Genomic DNA, 12,959 nt, shown 5'->3' on the forward strand with positions numbered 1-12,959 from the left:
TTTTTTGTGAGCTGAACGCAAGTCCAAAATTTTGGATCATGTCCTATACTGGTTCCCGGTGGGTGGCTGAGACTTTGGTTAATTCTTCTTCCTGCCGGGAAATTAGAGTGACATGTGCCCGTCCAAATGCCTAACAGCTACTCTCTCATGGGTTCTCCCTCGTCCCTTCCATCCTCTGCCAAATTGGGAACCTGTGCAAACCAGGAGGTTAAAGGGCCTGTCTCTCCAAGTTGGGAGATTGATAGTAAGGCAGTTGGAAAGTCAAACTGGAGCACCAGGAGAGGGACTATTCGTTGAGTTTTAGAAACCTTTCGTATTCACAGTGTGTCCATTCTCTAGGTTTCCTGTACATGTTATAGCTGTAGTAATATTCCCTTGAACCTGGAGAGTTGGGACCCATGGAATGGGGGCCATGCATTATTGCTTGAAAGGGTCTGCATTTGCTCACCCAATCTCACCAATCCTCTCAGTCCCAAGTGTCCAGCCTTATGCCACATCCAGCTGTCATTGTAGATAGGGTCTTTCCAGGTTTCCTCAGACACCCTGAAGGAATTGTAAAGAATTTCCCTGTTTTTTGGTTTTGCTTTTGAAATTCCTTTTTATAGTGGGTTTGAGCTTATTCTCGCTGCCATGTTTATGCCACTCTAGACACACTTGATTCCCTTATGGAGACATATCAATACATAGGTTTTAAGATTCTTACTAGTCAGATATATTCCTCTGTGGGAAATATGGGGTTTTGAGTCTCTTTCACTGAGGAAGGTGTAGGTCTTGTCTATTCCAAAGTTGGTTTTTGAAACGGTCCCTGTGCTTATATCAAACTCTGGTTTTATGCATCACCCCACCTCTCCTTCCCCTTTATGCAGGCATAAGAGTGTTTTCTAAATGTGAGACTCTGTTCTCTTTCCTAACTCAGTTCACGTGTAGCCATGTTTACAGGATCTTCATAAGTGATATCTTATGATAAGTTTCTTTTTCTGTGTGACTTATTTCACTTAGAATCTTCGTACCTGAATCCACTCACTTTGCTGCTACTGGTCTTATGACATTGATTTCATGGCTGAGGGATATTCCATCGTACGTAAGTACCACAATGTTTTGAACCATTTTTATATTTCCTGGGATATTTAAGGTGTACCCAAGTTGAGGTTCTTGTAGTCAGTGCAGCCCTAAATTTGGAGGTGGCTCTTTCTTATTGATTTTCAGTTTTCCCAAGGTATATTCCCTAGACTGGAAGTGGCCTTGGCTCTGTAGCTCTGTTGTTTACTTGTTTTAGGGAACACAATGCACTCCTCCAGTGAGGCAGTTGGCAATTTACATCCCGCCCATCAGCATAACAAGGCTCCCTGTTCTCCAGGGCCTGTCTTGCCTTTCTGGTTTTTACACATTTTGTGGATGTCCCTTTTGACCGGTGGGAAGTGATACTTCTTTGTAGTGCAGATTTGCATTGCCCGCTTGCTTGCTTGGCCAAAAAGGGCGTATGCGTTTTCTCCTGAATATATTCAGGAGAAAACGCATACGCCCTTTTTGGCCAAGTGCACCATTGTCCAAGTTGTGCCCCTCTTCCTGTGCTTTACAGGCGATTCCAACGTACCTCTTGAAATCTGTTTCCTGCTATTTTGCCTCGCTTTCAAGTCCGCCTCGTTGACTTCCCTCAACAGATTTTTGGACGATAGTTGTCCTTTATCACTCTGCCAGTTTGTGAATTGCTGTGCCCCTGAGCTCCATTTCTCAACTCGTTTTTAGTGAGCTGAACGCAAGTCCAAAATTTTGGTTCAGGACCTATACTGGTTCCCGGTGGGTGGCTGAGACTTTGGTTAATTCTTCTTCCTACCGGTATATTAGAGTGACACCTGCCCGTCCAAATGCCTAACAGCTACTCTCTCATTGGTTCTCCCTCTTCCCTTTCATCCTCTGCCAAATTGGCAACCTATTCGAACCAGGAGGTAAATGGCGCTGTGTCTCCAAGTTTGGAGATTGATAGTAAAGCAGTTGGAAAGTCAAACCAGAGCACCAGGAGAGGGACTATTCATTGAGATTTAGAAACATTTCGTATTCACAGTGTGTCCATTCTCTAGGTTTCCTGTACCAGTTCTTGCTGTATTAATATTCCCTTCAACCTCGAGAGTTGGGACCCATGGAATGGGGGCCACGCATTCTTGCTTTAATGGGTATGCATTTGCTCACCCAATCTCACCAATCCTCTCAGTCCCAAGTGTCCAGCCTTATGCCATATCCAGCTGTCATTGTAGATAGGTTCATTCCACGTTTCATCAGAGACCCTGAAGGAATTGTAAAGACTTTCCCTGTTTTTTTGTTTTGTTTTTGAAATTCCTTTTTATAGTGGGTTTGAGCTGATTCTCGCTGCCATGTTTATGCCAGTCAAGACACACTTGATAACCTTATGGAGACATATCAATACATAGGTTTTAAGATTCTTACTAGTCAGATCTATTCCTATGCGGGAAATATGTGGTTTTGAGTCCCTTTCACTGAGGAAGGTGTAGGTCTTATCTATTCCATAGTAAGTTTTTGGAACGGTCCCTGTGATTATATCAAACTCTGGTTTTATGCATTACCCACCTCTCTTTCTCCCTTAAACATGCATACGAGTTTTTTTCTAAATGTGAGACACTGTTCTCTTTCCTAACTCAGTTCATATGTAGCCATGTTTACAGGATCTCCAAAAGTCATATCTTATGATAAGTTTCTTTTTCTGTGTGACTTATTTCACTTAGAATCATCGTACCTGAATCGACTCATTTTGCTGCTACTGGTCTTATGACATTGATTTCATGGATGAGGGATATTACATCTTTCGTATGTACCACAATTTTTTGAATCCATTTTATATTTCCTGGGATATTTAAGGTGTACCCAAGTTGAGGTTCTTGTAAGCAGTGCAGCCCTAAATTTTGGGGTGACTCTGTCTTATTGATTTTCAGTTTTCCCAAGATATATTCCCTAGACTGAAAGTGCCCTTGGCTCTGTAGCTCTGTTGTTTACTTGTTTTAGGGAACACAGTGCACTCCTCCAGAGAGGCAGTTGGCAATTTACATCCGGATCATCAGCATAAAAAGGCTCCCTGTTCTCCAGGCCCTGTCATGCCTTTCTGGTTTTTACACATTTTGTGGATGTCCCTTTTGACCGGTGGGAAGTGACACTTCTTTGTAGTGCAAATTTGCATTGCCCGCTTGCTTGCTTGGCCAAAAAGGGCGTATGTGTTTTCTCCTGAATATATTCAGGAGAAAACGCATACGCCCTTTTTCTCCAATTGCATCAGTTTCAAAGTTGTGCCTCTCTTCCTGTGCTTTAAAGGCGATTCCAACGTACCTCTTGAAATCTGTTTCCTGCTATTTGGCATCGCTTTCAAGTCCGCCTCGTTTCCTTCCCTCAACAGATTTATGGACGATAGATGTCCTGTATTACTCTGCCAGTTTGTGAATTGCTGTGCCCCTGAGCTCCATTTTACAACTCGATTTTTGTGAGCTGAACGCAATTCCAAAATTTTGGTTCAGGATCTATACTGGTTCCCGGTGGGTGGCGGAGACTTTGGTTAATTCTTCTTCCTGCCGGGAAATTAGTATGAAATGTGCCTGTCCAAATGCCTAACAGCTACTCTCTCATTGTTTCTTCCTCTTCCCTTTCATCCTCTGCCAAATTGACAACCTGTGCGAACCAGGAGGTTAAAGGGGCTGTCTCTCCTAGTTGGTTGATTGATAGTAAAGCAGTTGGAAAGTCAAACCAGAGCAGCTGTAGAGGGACTATTCGTTGAGTTTTAGAAACCTTTCATAATCACAGTGTGTCTATTCTCTAGGTTTCACGTACATGTTATAGCTGTAGTAATATTCCCTTCAACATGAAGAGTTGGGACCCATGGAAGAGGTGGCATGCATTATTGCTTCAAAGGGACTGCCTTTGCTCACCCAATCTCACCAATTTTCTCAGTCCCAAGTGTCCAGCCTTATGCCACATCCAGCTGTCATTGTAGATAGGGTCTTTCCAGGTTTCCTCAGACACCCTGAAGGAATTGTAAAGAATTTCCCTGTTTTTTGGTTTTGCTTTTGAAATTCCTTTTTATAGTGGGTTTGAGCTGATTCTCGCTGCCATGTTTATGCCACTCTAGACACACTTGATTCCCTTATGGAGTCATATCAATACATAGGTTTTAAGATTCTTACTAGTCAGATATATTCCTCTGCGGGAAATATGGGGTTTTGAGTCTCTTTCACTGAGGAAGGTGTAGGTCTTTTCTATTCCAAAGTTGGTTTTTGGAACGGTCCCTGTGCTTATATCAAACTCTGGTTTTATGCATCACCCCACCTCTCCTTCCCCTTTATGCAGGCATAAGAGTGTTTTCTAAATGTGAGACTCTGTTCTCTTTCCTAACTCAGTTCACGTGTAGCCATGTTTACAGGATCTTCATAAGTGATATCTTATGATAATTTTCATTTTCTGTGTGACATATTTCACTTAGAATCATCGTACCTGAATCCACTCATTTTGGTGCAACTGGTCTTATGACATTGATTTCATGGCTGAGGGATATTCCATCGTACGTAAGTACCACAATTTTTTGAACCAATTTTATATTTCCTAGGATATTTAAGGTGTACCCATGTTGAGGTTCTTGTAAGCAGTGCAGCCCTAAATTTTGGGGTGGCTCTGTCTTATTGATTTTCAGTTTTCCCAAGGTATATTCCCTAGACTGGAAGCGCCCTTGGCTCTGTAGCTCTGTTGTTTACTTGTTTTAGGGAACACAATGCACTCTTCCAGAGAGGCAGTTGGCAATTTACATCCCGCCCATCAGCATAACAAGGCTCCTTGTTCTCCAGGGTCTGTCTTGCATTTCAGGTTTTTACACATTTTGTGGATGTCCCTTTTGACCGTTGGGAAGTGATACTTCTTTGTAGTGCAGATTTGCATTGCCCGCTTGCTTGCTTGGCCAAAAAGGGCGTATGCGTTTTCTCCTGAATATATTCAGGAGAAAACGCATACGCCCTTTTTGGCCAAGTGCATCATTGTCCAAGTTGTGCCCCTCTTCCTGTGCTTTAAAGGTGATTCCAACGTACCTCTTGAAATCTGTTTCCTGCCATTCTGCCTCACATTCAAGTCCGCCTCGTTGCCTTCCCTCAACAGATTTTTGGACGATAGTTGTCCTTTATTACTCTGCCAGTTTGTGAATTGCTGTGCCCCTGAGCTCCATTTTTCAACTCGTTTTTTGTGAGCTGAACGCAAGTCCAAAATTTTGGTTCAGGACTTATACTGGTTCACGGTGGGTGGGAGAGATTTTGGTTAATTCTTCTTCCTGCCGGGAAATTAGAGTGACATGTGCCCGTCCAAATGCCTAACAGCTACTCTCTCATTGGATCTCCCTCTTCCCATTCCTCCTCAGCAAAATTGGCAACCTGTGCAATCCAGGAGGTAAAAGGGGCTGTCTCTCCATGTTGGAAAATTGATAGTAAATCAGTTGGAAAGTCAAACCAGAGCACCAGGAGAGGGACAATTCATTGAGTTTTAGTAACCTTTCGTATTCCCAGTGTGTCCATTCTCTAGGTTTCCCGTACATGTTATAGCTGTCGTAATATTCACTTCAATCTGAAGAGTTGGGACCCATGGAATGGGTCCATGCATTATTGCTTTAAAGGGTCTGCTTTTGCTCACCCAATCTCACCAGTCCTCTCAGTCCCAAGTGTCCAGCCTTATGCCACATCCAGCTGTCATTGGAGATAGAGTCATTACAGGTTTCATCAGAGACCCTGAGGGAATTATAAAGAATTTCCCTGTTTTTTTCTTTTGTTTTTGAAATTACTTTTTATAGTGGGTTTGAGCTGATTCTTGCTGCCATGTTTATGCCACTCTAGACACACTTGATTCCCTTATGCAGATATATCAGTACATTGGTTTTAATATTCTTACAAGTGAAATATATTCCTCTGCAGGAAATATGGGGTTTTGATTCCCTTTCACTGAGGAAGGTGTAGGTCTTGTCTATTCAATAGTTGGTTTTTGGAACGTGGCCTGAGCTTATATCAAACTCTGGTTTTATTCATCACCCCACCTCTCATTCCCCTTTAAGAAGGCATAAGAGTGTTTTCTAAATGTGAGACTCTGTTCTCTTTCCTAACTCAGTTCATGTGTAGCCATGTTTAAAGGAGCTTCATAAGTGATATCTTATGATAGGTTTCTTTTTCTGTGTGACTTATTTCACTTAGAATCATCATACCTGAATCGACTCATTTTGTGCAACTGGTCTTATGACATTGATTTCATGGCTGAGGGATATTCCATCGTACGTAAGTACCACAATATTTTGAACCAATTTTATATTTCCTGGGATATTTAAGGTGTACCCAAGTTGAAGTTCTTGTAAGCCGTGCAGCCCTAAATTTTGGGGTGGCTCTGTCTTATTGATTTTCAGTTTTCCCAAGGTATATTCCATAGACAGGAAGCGCCCTTGGCTCGGTAGCTCTGTTGTTTACTTGTTTTAGGTAACACAATGCACTCCGCCAGAGAGGCAGTTGGCAATTTACATCCCGCCCATCAGCATAACATGGCTCCGTGTTCTCCAGGGCATGTCTTGCCTTTCAGGTTTTTACACATTTGGTGGATGTCCCTTTTGACCGTTTGGTGTGATACTTCTTTGTAGTGCAGATTTGCATTGCCCGCTTGCTTGCTTGGCCAAAAAGGGCGTATGCGTTTTCTCCTGAATATATTCAGGAGAAAACGCATATGCCCTTTTTGGCCAAGTGCACCATTGTCCAAGTTGTGCCCCTCTTCCTGTGCTTTACAGGCGATTCCAAGGTACCTCTTGAAATCTGTTTCCTGCTATTTTGCCTCACTTTCAAGTCCGCCTCGTTGACTTCCCTCAACAAACTTTTGGACGATTGTTGTCCTTTATCACTCTGCCAGTTTGTGAATTGCTGTGCCCCTGAGCTCCATTTCTCAACTCGTTTTTTGTGAGCTGAACGCAAGTCCAAAATTTTGGATCATGTCCTATACTGGTTCCCGGTGGGTGGCTGAGACTTTGGTTAATTCTTCTTCCTGCCGGGAAATTAGAGTGACATGTGCCCGTCCAAATGCCTAACAGCTACTCTCTCATGGGTTCTCCCTCGTCCCTTCCATCCTCTGCCAAATTGGGAACCTGTGCAAACCAGGAGGTTAAAGGGCCTGTCTCTCCAAGTTGGGAGATTGATAGTAAGGCAGTTGGAAAGTCAAACTGGAGCACCAGGAGAGGGAATATTCGTTGAGTTTTAGAAACCTTTCGTATTCACAGTGTGTCCATTCACTTGGTTTCCTGTACATGTTATAGCTGTAGTAATATTCCCTTGAACCTGGAGAGTTGGGACCCATGGAATGGGGGCCATGCATTATTGCTTGAAAGGGTCTGCATTTGCTCACCCAATCTCACCAATCCTCTCAGTCCCAAGTGTCCAGCCTTATGCCACATCCAGCTGTCATTGTAGATAGGGTCTTTCCAGGTTTCCTCAGACACCCTGAAGGAATTGTAAAGAATTTCCCTGTTTTTTGGTTTTGCTTTTGAAATTACTTTTTATAGTGGGTTTGAGCTGATTCTCGCTGCCATGTTTATGCCACTCTAGACACACTTGATTCCCTTATGGAGACATATCAATACATAGGTTTTAAGATTCTTACTAGTCAGATATATTCCTCTGTGGGAAATATGGGGTTTTGAGTCTCTTTCACTGAGGAAGGTGTAGGTCTTGTCTATTCCAAAGTTGGTTTTTGAAACGGTCCCTGTGCTTATATCAAACTCTGGTTTTATGCATCACCCCACCTCTCCTTCCCCTTTATGCAGGCATAAGAGTGTTTTCTAAATGTGAGACTCTGTTCTCTTTCCTAACTCAGTTCACGTGTAGCCATGTTTACAGGATCTTCATAAGTGATATCTTATGATAAGTTTCTTTTTCTGTGTGACTTATTTCACTTAGAATCTTCGTACCTGAATCCACTCACTTTGCTGCTACTGGTCTTATGACATTGATTTCATGGCTGAGGGATATTCCATCGTACGTAAGTACCACAATGTTTTGAACCATTTTTATATTTCCTGGGATATTTAAGGTGTACCCAAGTTGAGGTTCTTGTAGTCAGTGCAGCCCTAAATTTGGAGGTGGCTCTTTCTTATTGATTTTCAGTTTTCCCAAGGTATATTCCCTAGACTGGAAGTGGCCTTGGCTCTGTAGCTCTGTTGTTTACTTGTTTTAGGGAACACAATGCACTCCTCCAGTGAGGCAGTTGGCAATTTACATCCCGCCCATCAGCATAACAAGGCTCCCAGTTCTCCAGGGCCTGTCTTGCCTTTCTGGTTTTTACACATTTTGTGGATGTCCCTTTTGACCGGTGGGAAGTGATACTTCTTTGTAGTGAAGATTTGCATTGCCCGCTTGCTTGCTTGGCCAAAAAGGGCGTATGCGTTTTCTCCTGAATATATTCAGGAGAAAACGCATACGCCCTTTTTGGCCAAGTGCACCATTGTCCAAGTTGTGCCCCTCTTCCTGTGCTTTACAGGTGATTCCAAGGTACCTCTTGAAATCTGTTTCCTGCTATTTTGCCTCGCTTTCAAGTCCGCCTCGTTGACTTCCCTCAACAGATTTTTGGACGATAGTTGTCCTTTATCACTCTGCCAGTTTGTGAATTGCTGTGCCCCTGAGCTCCATTTCTCAATTCGTTTTTTGTGAGCTGAACGCAAGTCCAAAATTTTGGATCATGTCCTATACTGGTTCCCGGTGGGTGGCTGAGACTTTGGTTAATTCTTCTTCCTGCCGGGAAATTAGAGTGACATGTGCCCGTCCAAATGCCTAACAGCTACTCTCTCATGGGTTCTCCCTCGTCCCTTCCATCCTCTGCCAAATTGGGAACCTGTGCAAACCAGGAGGTTAAAGGGCCTGTCTCTCCAAGTTGGGAGATTGATAGTAAGGCAGTTGGAAAGTCAAACTGGAGCACCAGGAGAGGGACTATTCATTGAGTTTTAGAAACCTTTCGTATTCACAGTGTGTCCATTCTCTAGGTTTCCTGTACATGTTATAGCTGTAGTAATATTCCCTTGAACCTGGAGAGTTGGGACCCATGGAATGGGGGCCATGCATTATTGCTTGAAAGGGTCTGCATTTGCTCACCCAATCTCACCAATCCTCTCAGTCCCAAGTGTCCAGCCTTATGCCACATCCAGCTGTCATTGTAGATAGGGTCTTTCCAGGTTTCCTCAGACACCCTAAAGGAATTGTAAAGAATTTCCCTGTTTTTTGGTTTTGCTTTTGAAATTCCTTTTTATAGTGGGTTTGAGCTGATTCTAGCTGCCATGTTTATGCCACTCTAGACACACTTGATTCCCTTATGGAGACATATCAATACATAGGTTTTAAGATTCTTACTAGTCAGATATATTCCTCTGTGGGAAATATGGGGTTTTGAGTCTCTTTCACTGAGGAAGGTGTAGGTCTTGTCTATTCCAAAGTTGGTTTTTGAAACGGTCCTTGTGCTTATATCAAACTCTGGTTTTATGCATCACCCCACCTCTCCTTCCCCTTTATGCAGGCATAAGAGTGTTTTCTAAATGTGAGACTCTGTTCTCTTTCCTAACTCAGTTCACGTGTAGCCATGTTTACAGGATCTTCATAAGTGATATCTTATGATAAGTTTCTTTTTCTGTGTGACTTATTTCACTTAGAATCTTCGTACCTGAATCCACTCACTTTGCTGCTACTGGTCTTATGACATTGATTTCATGGCTGAGGGATATTCCATCGTACGTAAGTACCACAATGTTTTGAACCATTTTTATATTTCCTGGGATATTTAAGGTGTACCCAAGTTGAGGTTCTTGTAGTCAGTGCAGCCCTAAATTTGGAGGTGGCTCTTTCTTATTGATTTTCAGTTTTCCCAAGGTATATTCCCTAGACTGGAAGTGGCCTTGGCTCTGTAGCTCTGTTGTTTACTTGTTTTAGGGAACACAATGCACTCCTCCAGTGAGGCAGTTGGCAATTTACATCCCGCCCATCAGCATAACAAGGCTCCCAGTTCTCCAGGGCCTGTCTTGCCTTTCTGGTTTTTACACATTTTGTGGATGTCCCTTTTGACCGGTGGGAAGTGATACTACTTTGTAGTGAAGATTTGCATTGCCCGCTTGCTTGCTTGGCCAAAAAGGGCGTATGCGTTTTCTCCTGAATATATTCAGGAGAAAACGCATACGCCCTTTTTGGCCAAGTGCACCATTGTCCAAGTTGTGCCCCTCTTCCTGTGCTTTACAGGTAATTCCAACGTACCTCTTGAAATCTGTTTCCTGCTATTTTGCCTCGCTTTCAAGTCCGCCTCGTTGACTTCCCTCAACAGATTTTTGGACGATAGTTGTCCTTTATCACTCTGCCAGTTTGTGAATTGCTGTGCCCCTGAGCTCCATTTCTCAACTCGTTTTTTGTGAGCTGAACGCAAGTCCAAAATTTTGGATCATGTCCTATACTGGTTCCCGGTGGGTGGCTGAGACTTTGGTTAATTCTTCTTCCTGCCGGGAAATTAGAGTGACATGTGCCCGTCCAAATGCCTAACAGCTACTCTCTCATGGGTTCTCCCTCGTCCCTTCCATCCTCTGCCAAATTGGGAACCTGTGCAAACCAGGAGGTTAAAGGGCCTGTCTCTCCAAGTTGGGAGATTGATAGTAAGGCAGTTGGAAAGTCAAACTGGAGCACCAGGAGAGGGACTATTCGTTGAGTTTTAGAAACCTTTCGTATTCACAGTGTGTCCATTCTCTAGGTTTCCTGTACATGTTATAGCTGTAGTAATATTCCCTTGAACCTGGAGAGTTGGGACCCATGGAATGGGGGCCATGCATTATTGCTTGAAAGGGTCTGCATTTGCTCACCCAATCTCACCAATCCTCTCAGTCCCAAGTGTCCAGCCTTATGCCACATCCAGCTCTCATTGTAGATAGGGTCTTTCCAGGTTTCCTCAGACACCCTGAAGGAATTGTAAAGAATTTCCCTGTTTTTTGGTTTTGCTTTTGAAATTCCTTTTTATAGTGGGTTTGAGCTTATTCTCGCTGCCATGTTTATGCCACTCTAGACACACTTGATTCCCTTATGGAGACATATCAATACATAGGTTTTAAGATTCTTACTAGTCAGATATATTCCTCTGTGGGAAATATGGGGTTTTGAGTCTCTTTCACTGAGGAAGGTGTAGGTCTTGTCTATTCCAAAGTTGGTTTTTGAAACGGTCCCTGTGCTTATATCAAACTCTGGTTTTATGCATCACCCCACCTCTCCTTCCCCTTTATGCAGGCATAAGAGTGTTTTCTAAATGTGAGACTCTGTTCTCTTTCCTAACTCAGTTCACGTGTAGCCATGTTTACAGGATCTTCATAAGTGATATCTTATGATAAGTTTCTTTTTCTGTGTGACTTATTTCACTTAGAATCTTCGTACCTGAATCCACTCACTTTGCTGCTACTGGTCTTATGACATTGATTTCATGGCTGAGGGATATTCCATCGTACGTAAGTACCACAATGTTTTGAACCATTTTTATATTTCCTGGGATATTTAAGGTGTACCCAAGTTGAGGTTCTTGTAGTCAGTGCAGCCCTAAATTTGGAGGTGGCTCTTTCTTATTGATTTTCAGTTTTCCCAAGGTATATTCCCTAGACTGGAAGTGGCCTTGGCTCTGTAGCTCTGTTGTTTACTTGTTTTAGGGAACACAATGCACTCCTCCAGTGAGGCAGTTGGCAATTTACATCCCGCCCATCAGCATAACAAGGCTCCCAGTTCTCCAGGGCCTGTCTTGCCTTTCTGGTTTTTACACATTTTGTGGATGTCCCTTTTGACCGGTGGGAAGTGATACTTCTTTGTAGTGAAGATTTGCATTGCCCGCTTGCTTGCTTGGCCAAAAAGGGCGTATGCGTTTTCTCCTGAATATATTCAGGAGAAAATGCATACGCCCTTTTTGGCCAAGTGCACCATTGTCCAAGTTGTGCCCCTCTTCCTGTGCTTTACAGGTGATTCCAAGGTACCTCTTGAAATCTGTTTCCTGCTATTTTGCCTCGCTTTCAAGTCCGCCTCGTTGACTTCCCTCAACAGATTTTTGGACGATAGTTGTCCTTTATCACTCTGCCAGTTTGTGAATTGCTGTGCCCCTGAGCTCCATTTCTCAATTCGTTTTTTGTGAGCTGAACGCAAGTCCAAAATTTTGGATCATTTCCTATACTGGTTCCCGGTGGGTGGCTGAGACTTTGGTTAATTCTTCTTCCTGCCGGGAAATTAGAGTGAAATGTGCCCGTCCAAATGCCTAACAGCTACTCTCTCATGGGTTCTCCCTCGTCCCTTCCATCCTCTGCCAAATTGGGAACCTGTGCAAACCAGGAGGTTAAAGGGCCTGTCTCTCCAAGTTGGGAGATTGATAGTAAGGCAGTTGGAAAGTCAAACTGGAGCACCAGGAGAGGGACTATTCGTTGAGTTTTAGAAACCTTTCGTATTCACAGTGTGTCCATTCTCTAGGTTTCCTGTACATGTTATAGCTGTAGTAATATTCCCTTGAACCTGGAGAGTTGGGACCCATGGAATGGGGGCCATGCATTATTGCTTGAAAGGGTCTGCATTTGCTCACCCAATCTCACCAATCCTCTCAGTCCCAAGTGTCCAGCCTTATGCCACATCCAGCTGTCATTGTAGATAGGGTCTTTCCAGGTTTCCTCAGACACCCTGAAGGAATTGTAAAGAATTTCCCTGTTTTTTGGTTTTGCTTTTGAAATTCCTTTTTATAGTGGGTTTGAGCTTATTCTCGCTGCCATGTTTATGCCACTCTAGACACACTTGATTCCCTTATGGAGACATATCAATATATAGGTTTTAAGATTCTTACTAGTCAGATATATTCCTCTGTGGGAAATATGGGGTTTTGAGTCTCTTTCACTGAGGAAGGTGTAGGCCTTGTCTATTCCAAAGTTG

This window comes from Mesoplodon densirostris, unplaced genomic scaffold (assembly GCF_025265405.1).
Source record: "Mesoplodon densirostris isolate mMesDen1 unplaced genomic scaffold, mMesDen1 primary haplotype scaffold_46, whole genome shotgun sequence".
Classification (NCBI taxonomy): domain Eukaryota; kingdom Metazoa; phylum Chordata; class Mammalia; order Artiodactyla; family Ziphiidae; genus Mesoplodon; species Mesoplodon densirostris.